Below are 19,316 nucleotides of genomic sequence, written 5' to 3' on the forward strand. Positions count from 1 at the left end.
TGCCAAATGAGTTTTAGCTTTGCTCCCCCTTACTCTTGTATTTCATTAAGACAAAATTTTCAAAAGTTTGTGTCAAAGCAAGAGTTTCAAGTCATGTATCGAGGCAAGAAAAATCTCTATGATTATGTGCCAGAATTTAGATTTTCTTTTTGTCACATGTCTCCCCCTTAAGTATATAATATATACTTTTTATATTTTCTCCCCTATACTGTTTTTCTTATAGAATTTGCTTCTAGTTTCTCCCTTATATTTTCTCCCCCTTTTTGTTATCATCAAAAAGAATGAATAACAATGAAATGGATAGCATTGTAATGACAATCACAAAGATCATAACTCAAGAGAAACATTGTCTATGCCAAAAGCACTATGTTCTAGAGAAGAAATACAAGCTACCACAAAGAGCAAATATAAGTCAAAACAAATACAAAGTTTGGAAGGTACTTTAAGAACATACTTCATGATAATGCTTTAGAGGTAATCAGCTTTAACATAGTCAACATATTTCAATCTAAGCTGATTTATATTCAATTCAAAACATAAAGCATTATGAGCATATACTCAGATATTTCTTTTTCTTTTTGACAATATAAAAAAGATTGCAAAATAATGAAACATTAAGCACAAGGCAATATTTCATTCAATGTATGTCAAATTATTGCAAGCATATGAATCACGTAACTCAAGGCAATAATGTCAGGGCAAGATAATGAGTATAGATCAGAGCCAATTAGGGTAGTTTCAAAATTATGATGAGATCATATCAAATTTGATGATTTTAACATTCTTTTAAAGTTCTTTTACCTTTCTTTAAAAAAAAATAAACCTGAAACAATTTCAGGGGTAACAGATATCATCAAAATCAAGAATGCAAAGTTTGGCTTTAAGAATGAGACATTTAGGATGTGAGCCAGAAGTGATCTCTAAATGTAGATTCCAAAGATAGTTTTCAAATCAAGTGTAGATGGAATCTTTTTCAAGTTATTTCAAGGAGTATCAAGAATAATATTTAAAGAAAGCACGAATGAAAATCCAACACCTTTTTTTTTAATATATTAAGTATATAGCAACGTGAGAGCAATCTAATTAATTTTCAGAGTATAAGAGCAGATAAAGATCAAAACTTATATACTCGAAAAACATAAGAGTATGTTGAATCCTTAATTCTTAATGACTTCAAAGTTCTTTCATGATATAAAAGTATTGGGGCATAGATACCAAAATATGAATTTATGCAATGTAGGATACATAAAATTCAGGGCTTTGAAAGTTCTTTTAAAACTCTCTTAAAGACTTTCTTTTACTCCTTTAAAGATCATAGCATCAAAATCAATTAAAATGAATTGGCTCAGGATTGAAACACTAAAGTGCAAGCCAATAAGAGCTCATTCGTAGATTCCAAAGTAAATTTTCAATACTAAGACAAATGGAATCCTTTTCACTTAGTTTTCAAAACAAGTGATTTACCAATTAAGTATAGATGAAAATCCAACTTTCAAAAGATATTCAATGAAGCACAAAGTCTAATACCAAAATATGTTTAAATCGATATCAGTTTGAAACCAATTTGACATTAAAAGCATGCTAAAAGTCCTTTGCCAAATTTACATAGAGTAATCTTTAATGTGAATTTACACGATTAAGTTCTATATGATCTCTCCCTCTAAAATTTTCTTTCTCCTCCTTAATTAATGATCCCATTTGAGAGTTTAGAGTTTGAAGATAATTTTCAATAAAGAGATTGAGTATTTAAAGCTCCCTTTCAAAAGATGCATTTTCTTTCAAACTTTCTTTTCTTCTATAATATCAAGAATGTAGAGTGATCCAGAATTTTTTTTTAAAATTTATAGCAATCACTCTTTTTTTTTAATCTTTCAAGAATAAATTATATTTTCTCTTATTTTTTCTTGAATATGTATGGAAATATTAATTAGAAAATAATTCTTTTGAAGCTCAAATTTCTTTCAAAAGTAATTACATTTTCTTTCCTATAAGAATTATTGGAGTGAGTTGAAATATTTTAAGCCTTAGGATCATTAACTCTCTTCTTAAAAATAGCTTTTCTTTTTAATGATAGAAGCATTTAATTATGCAGGAGTGTATATTCAAAATATTAATTTCTTATTTATAGTTTTTCAGCAATGTATATATGAAGCACGATAAATCTTTTTAATATCAAAATAACATCATATATTTAGAAACATTTGTTCGCAATCAAGATCATTGAAAAACACATCATTTAGACCAATTTTAATACACTTATAAGATAAAAAATGATATGTTTCAGATGCGTATCGGAGCAAACAACCAAGGTATCAAAATTAATTCTATTTTTCTTAAGCTGTAGTTTTTATCTAAGAATCATAGTAAATTATTCTCCAGCATGATGCAATCTTTGAAGCATATAATGAAAATTACAAAAATATGACAGTAGAAGTATTTTAAATTAAGTTTAAGCCTTCATTACAAAATCAGATTCTGAATTTCATAAAAAATTTCAAAGAAGCTTTCAAGATTATAATTTGAGATATGCATCTTCTACGTTGTAACTCATCTTAAATTAATAAGATTGAAAACACATATTTCAAAAATATTAGAGCACATCCAGAATCTTTGTAATTCATATTGTATTTTGGTACAAATTGGCGGACATTATGTATTAATGTTAGGCAAATTGAAAGATAAATTAGAATCAATATATTCTGCCTAATTTGCAAATTCGGATTCTTCTTTTCTTTTATTTTTCAGATGATATTCATTAAAATAGAAGTATCCTTCTCTTCTCCTTTTGCAAATATATTCAACTTTCAGATTTCAAAGGTGATCATGAACGACAAATCTGAAATTTCTTTCAAAAATACTGTTGCCCAGAGATGGTCACCCAAGAGGGGGGTGAATTGGGTGTTTTAAAACTTTTTGACTAATTAAAAATAATGCACGCAAATGTATGAACTAAAGTAAAGATAGAGAGATGAGAACAGTCAATCGCAAACACAAGGTTTTATAGTGGTTCGGAGCTTCCACTGCTCCTACATCCACTCCCCAAAGCACCTTTGGGAATTTCCACTATAATCCAAGATTACAGTCCGGTAGTTTTGCGAGTGCACTACCCAACTCGTTGTTTTACACTGGGCTAACAACGAACCCTAAAACCCCCAATTTTCCCTAGGCTTGGGACGCCTTTCCCTTGTTCCAAGTCCCTTGATTGGAACAAGCACAATATTGAAAGAGTTTTACAAAAGATTTGAAAGCTCTAAATAAGCAAATATAACAATGATAAACAATGAAACCCGGAAGAACCCTTTTAGCCGTTGGAAGCGTGGGAAATGGTGGTTCTTCCGATGTGGATCGCGTTAGCTTGAATGTGAGCTTTGAATGCCTAGCGGAAGAGAGTAGTTGAGCACGAAATCACTTGGGAAGCTTGAAGGCACTTGATTTCTTCACTTGAATGCACTAACTCCCTTGAACCTCTTTTTCTTTCTTCTCTCTTGAATGATCTTGTGTTGGGTTAGTGAGAAGTTGTTGGAAAGCACTTAAGAGCTCCCTTTTATAGCCCAAAAAGCAAATATAGCCGTTAGAGATAAAGTTAAAGAGATTTGAAATTCAAACCAAACCTGCAAAAGTTGTCAGTCGCGTCCCAGGTGCTCCGGAGACGTCTCCGCTTCATCGCGAGACGTCTCGGCTGTAAGATTTTACTTTTGACGATGTTTGGGGTCGACTCGGCGCTTTACGGGGGCGACTCCGATGATGAACGGTTTGAATCCTTGTTTTTCTGTTTTTCTGAGAGGGTCGCCTCGGCGCTTTACGGGGACGTCTCGGCTTGTTTGCGCTTTTTGCATGGGGACGACTCCGCCGCCTTGGGGACGACTCCGCCGTTATATCTCCGAAAAACATGTCTTCTGGAATTCTCTGAGAGAGTCGACTCCGCTCTTTTAGGGGACGTCTCCGCTGCCTTATCACCGAAAAAGACATCCTCTGGAATACCCTGAGAGAGTCGACTCCGCTACCTTGGGGACGACTCGGGCAGTCTGCTTTTTACTCGCGGGGACGACTCCGCGTACTGTGGAGACGACTCGCGCATATCACTTGAAATCAGCCTTTCTGCCGCCACTGAGAGAGTCGACTCCGCTTCTGAGAGAGTCGACTCCGACCCTGCGAGACGCCTCGCCAGGTGCCGGGGACGTCTCCCGACGTGCCAGTTCTTCCTGTTTGTGCCAGAGACGTCTCTGAGACAACCCGGAGACGTCTCGGCTGTCCCTGATCTGTTTTCTTCATCTCAAAAATTTTTCAATAAATCCTTAAAAATTATGGGAACATGCCTAGACAATTCTTAACAATATTTTTAATAAAACACATGAAATCCTCAATTAAATTGTTAAGATAAATGGAATTATACTCTAGTGTTTTGTATTCATCAAAATCCATTAGGGGGTCAACAATCTCCCCCTTTTTGATGATGACAAAACACTGAGTATATGCAAAATTCGAAATTTAAACATATACACAGTATTTGATCAGATGTACAAGTATAATGTTTTGATTAGAGCTAGATACAGTGTGCATAATTCAAAATAGTCAATTTTCAGTTCTATCCTTATGCATAAGATTGATCTTAATAGCTCTTAAGCAATTTTAGCATATCAACTGAATTTGAATCAAGTTAAAATGAGATATTGATGCTAAAGATAATTGAAAGCTAAGTTCTTTTTGACTCCCCCTTTCTTTTCAGAAGGACAATTATCTTAAAGCCAATATTCTTCAATTTTGCATTCCCTATTGGTTCTACTCCATATATAAGTTCTATATATCTACTCCCCCTTTTTGTCATCAACAATGAAGGGGACAAATTATACGTAGGTACTTAAAACACAATTCCTAGGAGAATTCAGCATATTACAATGAATCACTCAAAAATATTCAAGTTATGCTCCCACTATCTATTGTTTTATTAATGAATTCAGAATTCATTTCACTCCCCCTTTGATATTCAGGTTGTGCTCCCCCTGTAAAAATAATTCATTTCAGACTTTTGTAAAAGTAATTGTGCTCCCCCTGTTTTATATGCATTGATAAATTGTGTCAAATTTGAACACTTAAGGTATGTGATAAGATTTTTATGGCACATCACAGAAACACATACACAATCACAGAATCACATACACAGAGTTAGCAATGTACACAAGGTTTCAAAAGAAATTGTATGTCATTCATGTATCATCGTAAACCTTTGAAGTCATTACAAAGTTAAAAGAGGAAATCATTACAAGTATTGATTTCTAATACAAAAAGTGTTTCAAAATGAGCCTAGGGTTTACAAAAAGAAGAACCCTAAATGTCTACAAGGTGTCCCTCATCGGCGACGTTGCTCATAAATCCTAGCAGCTGCATCTATAAATGCATTAATGGAATCTAGCAGTGTTCTGAACTGTTCTCCCTGGGACTGATGGAAGGCTGCCACTAGTGCTTCAAATTCAATGCTTGCCCTTTCAATTCTTCCTCTAAGTTGGGCAACCACAGTGCCCACATTGCCTCCAGGGCTTGTCAACTCTTGAAGGCTATTTGAAATGGTCCTCAAGCTGTCTTGTAGCTCAATTGATCTGAAGGTTTGGGTGGCATTCACACCAACTAATTCTTGCGCTGTAGCTTCTATCTGAGTTCTGATTTCCTTCAACTCTTGTAGAACCCCTTCATGTGAGGCTCTGATGGGGGCCAACTCAGTAGAGATCATCGATCTCATTTCCTCCCTCATTTGCTGGCATATCACAGATGCTAAAGTGCGCATCTGGTCTTCTGATAGGGAGAAGGGCCCAGTGACTGTAGGAGGAGGTGGCATAGAGGTGGAAGGTCCAGCTGAGCTGGAGGGTATATCAGGGAAGTCCATGTGGCTGAGTGGAGGAGAGTGGTGGTCAGGCTCCTGATGTGGGATCTCAGGGTCTAAGGTTTGAGCTTTTCTTTTTGGTACCTTAACCCATGACCCATCTACCTTGTGAAACTCCATTCTACGCATTGTGCTCTCATTATAATAGTCGGTGTTTCTCAAGGGTTTTGCAGGTTCATTTTCTGGAATGTGAACCTTAAAATGTTTGAATACTAGGGTAAAGATCATCCCATAGGGTATGCTAAACCTAGAATATCTATGACATACGGCAATGTAGTTCAACATAAGTCTAGGGAGGTTTAGGGGTATCCCTAGTAGGATGTGGTGCATGATAACTAGGTCTCGCTCCGAAACAAAATCGAAGCGACCGGTTTTTGGAAACAAGACCCGGTTGACAATACTCAAAAGTAGTCTCATCTCGGCATTTAGGTCTTGTGAGTTCACTACATCAAGAGGGCCGCAGTCCTCTCGTCCTAAAAGCAAGTTTAGGGCTATTTCCCTTTGGGGATGTGAGGTAGGAGCCTCACCGTCCTTAGGGATTTGCAAAACGCTAGATAGGACATCTTCATTAATCTCTACCAACGTCCCCCGGACATATGCAGTGTACCCTAAGTCCCCTAAGGCCATATTACTAAATATTTCTCTAACTAGGCCGGGGTAGGTCGATGTATTGAGGGTACAAAGGTATTCCCACCCTTGGGCATGGAGTCTCTCTCCAATAGAGAACCCCTCACTATCTAAAAAATGAAAATCTATGTACCTCCCAGTGGTTACTGTGCGATTCGCACAGGAAATGGTCGCGGTTGGCGGAGCAACCGGAGGAGACGACGCGGAAGGCTCTTCCCTCCGTTCCTCACCGTCGGCCGCTACCCTAGGACGCCTTCCACCGGTTCGTCTAGCCCTCTTAGGTGCCATGGATGCTAGGGTTTGTGATGGAGAGCAAATGGAGGCTAGGGTTTGTGGTGGAGAGCAAATGGAGGCTAGGGTTTTTGTTTTTGTCGGGGATGAAAGGGATAGCTCGGGTCGGCTCGAGCTGTTTCGACCTATTTTAAAAATCCTCGTTCGGTCCCCGAGACGTCTCCGCGACTGATGCGAGACGTCTCGCCGGGGGGACGTCTCTGCGATTTGCCAGAGACGTCTCCGGCACTGAAAAATTTCAGACTGATTTGTAACCTTTTCCCAATTTATTTTATTTAACCACATTAATCAACATGATTTCTTTTGGTGAATACAGAGTGAGTTTGTTTGTGATCCTCCCCCTTAATAATACATCCTATAAAAGTTTGATAATAATTTTTGAATAATTAATATTGAAATGAGGAATGTTTGACCAAATTTCGAATACCTATGAAATAAGCTCTGAAAATATCTCCATGAAGAGTCCAAGGGAGGGTAACCATCCTCCGAAAAGTCAAACAGTTCGTCATTTAGCTTAGATGGATTCATGCTTTCACTTATGGACCTTGAGGTGGATTACTAGTTTGAGTAGCCAAGCATTGCAATACAAGTTGAATTTATTTGCTAGGATCATACAAGCTCAAAGCATTCCTTAAGAAGTTGAACCTATCTTTACAAAGGAGCTTTGTAAAGATATCGGCCAATTGATTTTCAGTACATACATATTCAATCATCACATCATTTTTCAGCACATGATCCCTAATAAAGTGATGCCTAATCTCTATGTGCTTTGATTTAGAGTGTTGGACAGGATTTTTTGTTAAATTAATTGCACTTGTATTATCACATTTAATTGGTATATTATCCATTTTGATACCGAAGTCTTCAAGTTGTTGCTTAATCCAAAGAACTTGGGCACAACAGCTTCCAGCTGCAATGTACTCAGCCTCAGCTGTGGACAAGGCAACTGAATTTTGTTTCTTGCTAAACCAAGAAACCAAATTAGCACCCAAGAATTGACATGTGCCACTTGTGCTTTTTCTGTCGAGTTTGCACCCGGCAAAATCAGCATCGGAATAAGCAATTAAATTTATGTCAGATTGTTTAGAATACCATAAGCCTACATTAGATGTCCCTACTAGATATCTAAAAATTCTTTTAACAGCTTGCAGGTGTGATTCCTTAGGACATGCTTGGTATCTAGCACACATACAAACACTGAATAATATATCTGGTCTACTAGCAGTAAGGTAAAGTAAAGAGCCTATCATACCTCTGTACAATTTGCAGTCTATACTTTTACCTTTTTCATCTTTGTCAAGCTTGCAACTTGAGCCCATGGGTGTGCTGATTTCCTTTGCATCCTTCATCTTGAATTTTTCCAACATTTCCTTGATATATTTGGACTGACTGATGAAGATGCCTTCCTCTGATTGTTTTATTTGTAGCCCAAGGAAGAAGTTAAGCTCACCCATCATGCTCATTTCAAATTCTCCCTGCATAAGCTTGGCAAACTCTTGACAAAGGCTATCATTAGTAGCACCAAAAATTATATCATCCACATAAATTTGTACAAGCAATAAGTCATTTCCTTTTCTTTTAATGAAGAGGATTTTGTCTACATTTCCTCTCTTAAATTTATTTTCAATTAGGAAATTACTTAATCTTTCATACCATGCTCTAGGGGCTTGCTTAAGTCCATACAATGCTTTATGCAATTTATAAACGTAATCTGGATGTAAGTGGTTTTCAAAGCCTGGAGGTTGTCCTACATAAACTTCCTCCATTATATAACCATTTAAAAATGCACTTTTTACATCTATTTGATAGAGTTTAAAATCCATGAAGCATGCATATGCCAAAAGTAGTCTAATAGCCTCTAACCTAGCAACAGGAGCAAAAGTTTCATCAAAATCTATTCCTTCCTCCTGATTATATCCTTTGGCCACTAGCTTAGCTTTGTTTCTTATTACTATTCCATCTTCATCTAGTTTATTTCTATATACCCATTTGGTGCCTATAATTGAAACATTAGGGGGTCTTTTCATTAGAGTCCAAACTTCATTTCTTTCAAATTGGTTTAATTCCTCTTGCATAGCATTCATCCAATTATCATCTTTTTCGGCTTCTTCTAGTGATTTAGGCTCTATTTGTGAAACGAAAGCAAGATAATTACTAGTATTTCTTAGAGAGGATCTTGTCCTTACCCCTTGCGAAGGATCACCAAGGATTAGATCCCTTGAATGACCATGTGCATACCTCCATTCCTTAGGAAGATCTTGATTTCTTGCTTGGGGTTGATCTTCTTCATCTTGCTGAATTGTATCTTTTTTGACTTCATCTTCAAGTTGCTTGTCTTGTATGGAGAATTCCTTCATTCTGTCTTCAAGTATACCTGCATCACTATCTTCTTCTTTTTTAGAAGAATCTCCATTAGTTTCATCAAAAACAACATGAATGGATTCTTCAACAACGAGAGTTCTCTTGTTGAAGACCCTGTATGCTCTACTAGATGAGGAATAACCTAAGAAGATCCCCTCATCTGATTTAGCACTAAATTTGCTTAGATTATCCTTTCCATTGTTTAAAATAAAGCATCGAAAACCGAAAACATGAAAATAGCTTATGTTTGGTTTCTTACTTTTTATCAACTCATAAGGTGTTTTCTTTAAGATGGATCTGACTAAAGCACGGTTTAAAATATGACATGAAGTATTTATTGCTTCAGCCCAAAAGTACTTTGGTAGATCCGATTCGCACAACATGGTACGAGCCATATCTACTAGTGTGCGATTCTTCCTTTCTACCACCCCATTTTGTTGGGGTGTCCTAGGTGCCGAGAAATTGTGATTGATACCATTTTCGTCACAAAACTTTTCAAAGTACTGATTTTCAAACTCGGTACCATGATCACTCCTAATTGCTTTTAGTTTAAGATTGAGTTCATTTGAAACTCTATTATGAAACTTGATAAAAGCTGGAAAGGACTCATCTTTATGTGCAAGAAATGAAACCCATGTAAAACGTGAAAAATCATCAACAATTACAAGACCAAATTACTTACCCCCTAGACTAGCAGTTCTAGTGGGTCCAAACAAATCCATGTGAATTAGTTCTAGGGGTTTTGATGTTGAGACTATGTTCTTAGACTTGAAAGAACTTCTTGTTTGTTTCCCTAATTGGCATGCAGCACAAATTTTGTTCTTTTCAAAGTCTATTTTTGGTAGTCCTTTGACTAGATCTTTTGTAATCAATTTAGAAATTAAATCCATGCTAGCATGCCCTAACCTACGATGCCATAACCAACTAGTCTCATTAGCTTTGGGATCCATGGCTACAAGACATTGGCCATCCTTCATGGTGAGATCATCAAGATCTACCATGTAAATATTTCCATGCCTATGTCCCGTAAGTATGATCTCATTGTCAACTGGACTACTAATTATGCATAGTGAAGATTCAAATGACACTTTAAAATCCTTGTCACAAAATTGACTTATACTTAATAAATTATGTTTTAGTCCATTAACTAACAATACATTGTCAATAAATGAGGAGGGTGATATGGAGATTTTACCAACACCAATGATTTGACCTTTTGCATTGTCTCCAAATGTGACTAGTCCTCCTTCTTTTGATTTCAAGGGGACGAAGAGACTCTTGTCACCGGTCATATGCCTTGAGCAACCACTATCAAGATACCACATTCTCTTTTTATTCTCGGCTGCAAGGCATACCTGCAAAATGATCATGTGAAGCTCTTAGGTACCCAAGTTTTCTTGGGTCCTTCGTGGTTAGTGTAGTTGGTTCCCTTAGGCACCCATACTTTAGTTATGTTTTTAGCTTTTACAAATGTACTCTTGTTTGTTTGGATCTTTCTTTGAATACAAGAGTAAGCTTTATGTCCACTTTTTCCACAATGAAAGCATGTAGGTTTTTCAGTTTTGACATCTTTTGCTTTCACAAAGAAATTCTTTAGATACTTTTGTTGCTTGTTAGTTTTATATCCTAATCCGGCTTTATTAAAAACAGCTCTTTGATTTGAAAGAATAAGACTTAATTTTTCAGAGCTTTGTGTAAATTTTTCAACAATTGGTTTGTACTTATGTACCTCATTCTTAAGATTCAAATTTTCTTTAACTAGTTCTTCCTTATCCTTTTTAAGGGATTCAACATGTTGTGCAAGTGAGGTATTATTATCGAGTAGGAATTTTACTTTTAGATTTAATTTCTTAATTAGTGTTTTTGCCGTTTTATTTTCAATGCTAAGTTTTGAATTTTTATTTTCTAGATCAATGGTGTTAACATTTTCAACGCTCTCTTTCTCAATCAATAGATTTTTAATATCATCCTTTAGTTTTAGATTGGAGGCTTTTAATTCTTTATTCTTTGCTCCTAACATACTACAGTCACTCATAAGTTCTTGAAAAGCTTCATACAATTCTTCTAAAGTAAAATTTATAGTTGAGTTTTGACATACCTCGTCATCTTCGAACGCCATGAAGCACAAATTGGCGGTCTCTTCCTTCTCTTCCTCGGAGGAGGATGTGTCACTATCGTCCCAAGTTGCCTTTAATGCCTTCTTCTTCTTCTTCCCAAAGTACTTCTTTTGTTGAGGGCATTCGGAACGAATGTGTCCCGGTCTCTTGCAATCATAGCATATGATTGGGTCTCTTTCTTTTTCTTTTTCTTTTTCCCAATCATTTCTCCCTCCAAACTTTTTCCTTGGGAAGGGTTTCTTTCTTCTCATGAATTTCTTAAACTTCCTCACTATCAAACCCAAATCCTCATCTTCGCTTTCTTCTTCGCTCTCACTACTTTCTTCTTCACACACACTCGAAGTGGCCTTGAGTGCGATTGTCCTTTTCTTTGGCAACTCTTCTTCATGTTGCTTCATTGTGAGCTCATGCGTCATCAATGAGCCCAATAGTTGTTCTAGTCCCAAAGTGTTGAGGTCTTTGGCTTCTACGATCGCCGTGACCTTTGCTTCCCATGCTTTCGGCAAAGACCTGAGAATTTTACTCACAAGTTCCGGATTAGTATAAGATTTACCCAAACTCTTTAGACCATTAATTATATCGGTGAAGCGTGTAAACATGCATGTGATGGTTTCATTAGGTTCCATCTTAAATAGCTCATATTTGTGAACTAGAATGTTCACTTTAGATTCTTTGACTTGATTTGTACCCTCGTGGGTAACTTCAAGTCTATCCCATATTTCCTTGGCGGAAGTACAGGTTGAAACTCTATTGAACTCATTCACATCTAGAGCACAAAATAATGAGTTCATGGCTCTAGAGTTGAGTTGAACCATCCTATTATCATTCTCATCCCAATCCTCCTCAGGTTTGGGAACTTGAATGCCATTCACCATGTGTGATGGTTCTTGTGGTCCCTTAACTATAACCCTCCACAAGGCATAATCTTGTGCTTGAATAAAGATCCTCATCCTAGTCTTCCAATAGGTATAATTTGTCCCATTGAAGAGTGGAGGTCTATTAGTTGCCTGCCCCTCAGCAGGAACATTGTTGAAGGGTGTTGCCATCTAGATCTTTAGCTAAGACGGTTAGGTCTTCAAGAAATATACAGAGCACCCGCTTTGATACCACTTGTTGCCCAGAGATGGTCACCCAAGAGGGGGGTGAATTGGGTGTTTTAAAACTTTTTGACTAATTAAAAATAAAGCACGCAAATGTATGAACTAAAGTAAAGATAGAGAGATGAGAACAGTCAATCGCAAACACAAGGTTTTATAGTGGTTCGGAGCTTCCACTACTCCTACATCCACTCCCCAAAGCACCTTTGGAAATTTCCACTATAATCCAAGATTACAGTTCGGTAGTTTTGCGAGTGCACTACCCAACTCGTTGTTTTACACCGGGCTAACAACGAACCCTAAAACCCCCAATTTTCCCTAGGCTTGGGACGCCTTTCCCTTGTTCCAAGTCCCTTGACTGGAACAAGCACAATATTGAAAGAGTTTTACAAAAGATTTGAAAGCTCTAAATAAGCAAATATAACAATGATAAACAATGAAACCCGGAAGAACCCTTTTAGCCGTTGGAAGCATGGAAAATGGTGGTTCTTCCGATGTGGATCGCGTTGGCTTGAATGTGAGCTTTGAATGCCTAGCGGAAGAGAGTAGTTGAGCACGAAATCACTTGGGAAGCTTGAAGGCACTTGATTTCTTCACTTGAATGCACTAACTCCCTTGAACCTCTTTTTCTTTCTTCTCTCTTGAATGATCTTGTGTTGGGTTAGTGAGAAGTTGTTGGAAAGCACTTAAGAGCTCCCTTTTATAGCCCAAAAAGCAAATATAGCCGTTAGAGATAAAGTTAAAGAGATTTGAAATTCAAACCAAACCTGCAAAAGTTGTCAGTCGCGTCCCAGGTGCTCCGGAGACGTCTCTGCTTCATCGCGAGACGTCTCGGCTGTAAGATTTTACTTTTGACGATGTTTGGGGTCGACTCGGCGCTTTACGGGGGCGACTCCGATGATGAACGGTTTGAATCCTTGTTTTTCTATTTTTCTGAGAGGGTCGCCTCGGCGCTTTACGGGGACGTCTCGGCTTGTTTGCGCTTTTTGCATGGGGATGACTCCGCTGCCTTGGAGACGACTCCGCCGTTATATCTCCGAAAAACATGTCTTCTGGAATTCTCTGAGAGAGTCGACTCCGCTCTTTCAGGGGACGTCTCCGCTGCCTTATCACCGAAAAAGACATCCTCTGGAATACCCTGAGAGAGTCGACTCCGCTACCTTGGGGACGACTCGGGCAGTCTGCTTTTTACTCGCGGGGACGACTCCGCGTACTGTGGAGACGACTCGCGCGTATCACTTGAAATCAGCCTTTCTGCCGCCACTGAGAGAGTCGACTCCGCTTCTGAGAGAGTCGACTCCGACCCTGCGAGACGCCTCGCCAGGTGCCGGGGACGTCTCCCGACGTGCCAGTTCTTCCTATTTGTGCCAGAGACGTCTCTGAGACAACCCGGAGACGTCTCGGCTGTCCCTGATCTGTTTTCTTCATCTCAAAAATTCTTCAATAAATCCTTAAAAATTATGGGAACATGCCTAGACAATTCTTAACAATATTTTTAATAAAACACATGAAATCCTCAATTAAATTGTTAAGATAAATGGAATTATACTCTAGTGTTTTGTATTCATCAAAATCTATTAGGGGTTCAACAAATACGATTAGACGAGTATAAGAGAAATTCAAAATATCATTGATGGGCATGGAATGCAAGTGAAAACAATTTTCATTAGGCTTTGGAACACAAATTTTTTCGAAGTCAAAAGTGAAGCAAAAGCTTGTGTGCAAAGTTAAAATCTATTTCAAATTTATGAATATCATAAAAGAAAAAAGAAATTGCTATTGCTAGAAATGTGTTTCAAACAAGTTGTTCAAGCATGGAGCATTACAAGTTATATTTAAAGAAGATATTTGTTATCTAAATACATAATTCAAAACATCAAGTCACATGCAAAACATAATATGCATTAAGTCATAACATTATGTATTAAAGCATTCAGAACAATCATGTCAAGGATCAAAATCAATTTTTTTAAAGTAAAACTCCCTCTACTTAAATATAATTCTGCATTGATTTTATCCTTAAGATACGTTTTCAAGTGATTGAAATTTTATTTGACTTTTCACAAACTCCTTATACACTTTTATTTATCTTGTCATTCATTCCCTCATTTTTATGAATTTCTTTCTTTAAGCAGTCAATGAACATTTTGATCTTCATTTCTGTTTAGTTTTACTTTTATATGCTCTATAATGCCGGGTACTATCACTAGCCTCTCCATTGGTACCATCTCTATGATGAGCAATATAGAAAAGTCAAATCATTTTTTTTAATAACAAAATGTTCACTCCAAACTCTTCCTATTTAAATATAATTAATTACGGATTTTATCCCTTCTAAAAGAATGCTCACACAAGTCTCACAAATATGCTGAATATATTATGCTTGCTCTGCTTTTTCTTAAGATTGGAGTATTTACTTAGCTTTTACTTCTCCCGAACAATGTTCATTTTCTTTTTCTTTATCTCTCTCTTTTTGTTATTTTCAAGTAATTACATGAAAGAGCAGAATAAAAAATTAATCTAATATGCTGCATATAAATGTATATCATGCAAACAGCATTTTCATTATGCCCAATGATTCATAGCTTATCACAAGTTATTTTGAATTAGAGATTTGAGGCATAAACTTATGTATTTCATGGTTATGCATTATATAGGAAAAAGTAAACTTCAATTTAATCACACCATGAAACAATTATCACTAGCATGAGAATGAAGCATGATATCAAGATGATCAGCAATTAATTTCAGACTATTGATTTTGCTCAACTAACTCACAAGAGAAGAGTTTAGATTACCAGTGCATTTAGCATTCTTCAAGCCAAATACCTTTTAGATTCTTTACACCCTTGGCTGAAGAAAATCTCTCTTTTTTTTTGTTTGCAAGGGAATGTTTATTGTGTCTTTCATCGAGGTGTCCTTCAAGTTGAAATTTCTTGCTCATAAATCCTGTATCATTAGCAAAATCTTTTTCTTTTCTTGAAGGCAATTCATTAGGTTCTCTAGGATACAAAAACATTCATACAACATATTTCGTAACTAGATGACTCAACATGAGACATGACAATAATTGAATTTGAGTCACTTTACTCAAGAGATTGCCTAAATATAAGCAAGCACAAGTCACTTGAACTAAAGAGATAACTTCATTAAGTAAAATGGTTCAAGGACAAGCATGTGAGGCAATAGAAAGATTCATTAAAGTTAAATCAATTTTTTTTGTTTTCAGAATCAATTTAACTTAGATTCTATTTGCATAAGATAATTATCAATAAAATATACAAGTTGAATTTTAATCAGATTATCTTAAGTAGTTGTTTCTATCAAAATTCTGATTATGATTTAGCTTTCAACACAGATACTCTTGTTTCAGGAAGACAAGCAATCTTCTTTTGGAGCAAATAAGAAATATTTTTGACTTATGAGAGATAGTTCAAGAAAATTAATATTCATGCTTTAACAGATTTTTATGCTCAGATTAAACATGATGAGTTAAAATTAATCAGTGGAATTTGAGATCATTTTAGGGAAAGATATTAATTATGGATACAATGATTATGCTCAATGAAATATTTTAGTGATCAGATTTATTGATTTTGAATTTTAGAATAGTCTTGAGCATTACTTGTAAGAAGGAAGACAATTTGTTATTATAAAAACTTTTAAGTAAGTTTCTTATTATGATCATAACACATTAATCATTTATGATTGAACTAATTTGAGATGATTATGGTTTAACCTATGATGCATATATGAGACTTATAAAGCAAATCATAATACATTTCAGATAATCATATAAGGAATGAATGGTATAATAATAACATGATGAATTACATTCATACCTTCACAAAGGATAACATAAGATTTCATAAGTATTATGCTCAATAAAGTTTTAGCATGAAATCAACATCAAACATTTATACTAGAGAAGAAATTTAGATTTTGAAAAACTTAAAGGGGAAGGTTATACATATTCATTCATTGTTTTCTTATTATCATGCAAGCACTAGAAAAATTTTATGCTAAGATTGTTGAGATAAAAATTTAACATACATATAAGGCATTTAAAGCTTTGATGCAGAGAGTATCGTAATTTTAATATATGATGTAGAATGTTAAACCTGATACTAGATTTAATGAATAAGTTGAGACTTATTTTAAATTATGTGTCAACGCACCCATTTGTATGAGAGTTCCATTTATTCCATGGGTAACTTGGCACACCTATATCTACATCCTCATATTTTCATTTTAGGTATCCAAACTTGCTTGGGTCCTTGATGGTTAGTGCATATGGTTCCTTTTGGAACCCAAATTTGTTTAATAGTAACAACTTTACCATTTATTTTAATAGTATTGGACCTATAGGCAAAGTTATTATACCCAATCTTTTCATGTTTGAAATAAGTTATCTTATTTGATGGTTTGCTTGGTGAATTGATAGCCCTTTTATTTAGGGATTTAAGTAAAGAAGTCCAGCCAAGTCTTGATTTATCAAAAATAGCATGTTGGCTTTCAAACATCGTTTTTAATCTTTCTAAACTTATAGTGAATTTGTTAATAAAAGATTTTAGTTGGTTAACTTTTTCACTTAAGTTTTGATTTTTTTCAATTAAATTCTGATTTTTCTGAATCAATTCTTCTGAATTTAATCTTAAGTGTTCATTCTCAGAATTTAATTTGTCTTTCATTTCAGCGGTAGAATTTCTTTCTTCTGACATTTCCAGATTTAGCTTTTTAAGATTTTTATTTTTCGTAGCTAATTTTCTACATTCACCATACAAATCATGAAAAGCATTTAATAGTTCATCATAAGAGAATTCTTCTTGAAATTCATTAGGTGTAAAATCAGATTCAGATTTTACCTTATCTTCTTGTGCCATAAAGCATAAGTTAGTTACCTCTTGTAGTTCTTTGGAGCTAGTATCATTATTGTTGCTCCTAACTTTCATTTTCTTGCTTGACTCTTCCTTGGTCGAGGCTTTCTTGCTTTTTATCTCTTTCTTCCTTTCTTCTTGCTTCCTCTTCTTCTTTGTCTTTAGGAAGCTTTTGAATTTTTCGGTGTTTGGGTATGGATCCTTGTTTTCATCACCGAATTCTTCATTTGTTGTTCTTTCTTCCAGATTGGGATATTCAACATCTTTTTCTGCAGGCTCACTGTTAGTATGTAATTGAAGCACATATGAGCTAATCTGAATTTTATCATAAATATTTTCTAAAGTATCCCAGATTTCCTTAGCAAATAAGCATGCAGAGATTTTATTAAAATCAGTTTCATGGATAACACAATATAGTATGTTCATAGCATTACCATTCAATTGTGCTAAGTCTTTTTCATTAATAGTCTGAGAGAGTGAGTGAGGGCCATTTGTTATGACATTCCATAACTCATAGTTTTGTGATTGAATAAAGATTTTCATTCTAGCTTTCCATTGGATATAGTTATTTTCATCAAACAGTGGAGGTCTGTTTATGGAGAGTCCCTCGGTGAATAACATATTATGCGGGGTTGCCATGATCTTTGGCTCTAGTCGGTTAAGACTATAAATGACAAGAGAGCACCTGCTCTGATACCACTTGTTGCCCAAGGTGACAACCCAAGAGGGGGGGTGAATTGGGTTATTATAAATTTTTGGTGTTTTAAAAGTTTTCTTAGTTAAGTGCGGTGGATGCTTTCTTAAATTATTTGAATGAATTAAACTAGAGCAAAGATGAAAGATAATGCAAGAATAAGCATAAGAACGTGCACAACACAAACACAACGATATATAGTGGTTCGGTGCACCTCAAGGCACCTACGTCCACTCCCCAAGCGTTCCCTTGGGAATTTTACTATAACCCCTCGGATTACAGTAGGATTGTTTTCCGGGCTCACAATTCAAAACCTTTACAATTGGTTTTCTAGGATCACCAACAAACCTAACTATTGGTTTTACGGGCTCACCAACAACCTACGTTGGTTTTACGGGCTTACCAACAACCTACGTTGGTTTTACGGGCTTACCAACAACCTACAATGTTGGTTTTACGGGCTTACCAACAAACCTTACAACAAGAATAAACAACAAGGAACTAAAGCTCCTAAATGAGCAAATAAAACAATTATGAGCTATAAAGAAGAGTTTAGAATATAGTTATCCCTTTAATAAGGCTCTTCTCTTCTTTGTCAAGATTGCTTCACTCTTCAAGGGTTGGTGGAGCTCTTAATGTCTCTTGGAATCTGCTCAACCACTTTCTTTTGGCTCTTTGAATGAAGCAATTGAATGAAGCTTGCCTTGCTAGGGTTTTCTTGAATGCACTTGATGATTTTCAAAAGCTTTCTTCCTCTGATGAATACTCCCTCTTAAATACTTCTCCAACCTCCAAATAGTCCTTCCTGACCGTTGGACTGAAGAAACTAGCCGTTTATAGCCGTTGGGAGTCCAAAAAGCACTTCTGCACAACTAGTCGTTATGCTTCTGCCCGTGCTTGGGTCGACCCAAACTTTTCTGGGGTCGACCCAAACTACTGTTCATCAGACTTGGGTCAGCTCAAGCTTTTCTTGGGTCGGCCCTCTCAGAAAATACAGAACCTTGTATTTCAGCCTTCCTTCACTTGGGTCGACTCAACTCTTTTTGGGTCGACTCAAGGTTGGGTCGACTCAAGTTACATTTGGGTCGACCCTCTCAGGGATTCCAGAGAACCAGTTTTTGAATGACACAGCCTTTGGGTCGACTCAAGTTCAGTTTGGGTTGACTCAAAGATAAGGTCGACTCAACTTTTACTTGGGTCGACCCAAGTACTGTTCATCCGTGCCAATTCTGCAGAAGTGTGTCAGATGGTTCTTTGAAGTGCCGGGATCGACTCCACCAATCTTGGGGTTGACTCTTTCCACTCTTTGCTGCAACTTAGAGTTAGATTCATCCATATAATTATTGAAATATACTCCAAGCAATTTTGAATATATAT

The 19,316-nt window shown here is 36.2% G+C and overlaps 1 pseudogene; it reads right to left on the reverse strand.

Moving 5' to 3' along the window:
- Positions 1-7,440: 7,440 nt before the first annotated feature.
- LOC120107177 lies at positions 7,441-12,281 on the reverse strand (annotated as a pseudogene).
- Positions 12,282-19,316: the final 7,035 nt, after the last annotated feature.

This window comes from Phoenix dactylifera, unplaced genomic scaffold (genome assembly GCF_009389715.1).
Source record: "Phoenix dactylifera cultivar Barhee BC4 unplaced genomic scaffold, palm_55x_up_171113_PBpolish2nd_filt_p 000785F, whole genome shotgun sequence".
NCBI lineage: Eukaryota > Viridiplantae > Streptophyta > Magnoliopsida > Arecales > Arecaceae > Phoenix > Phoenix dactylifera.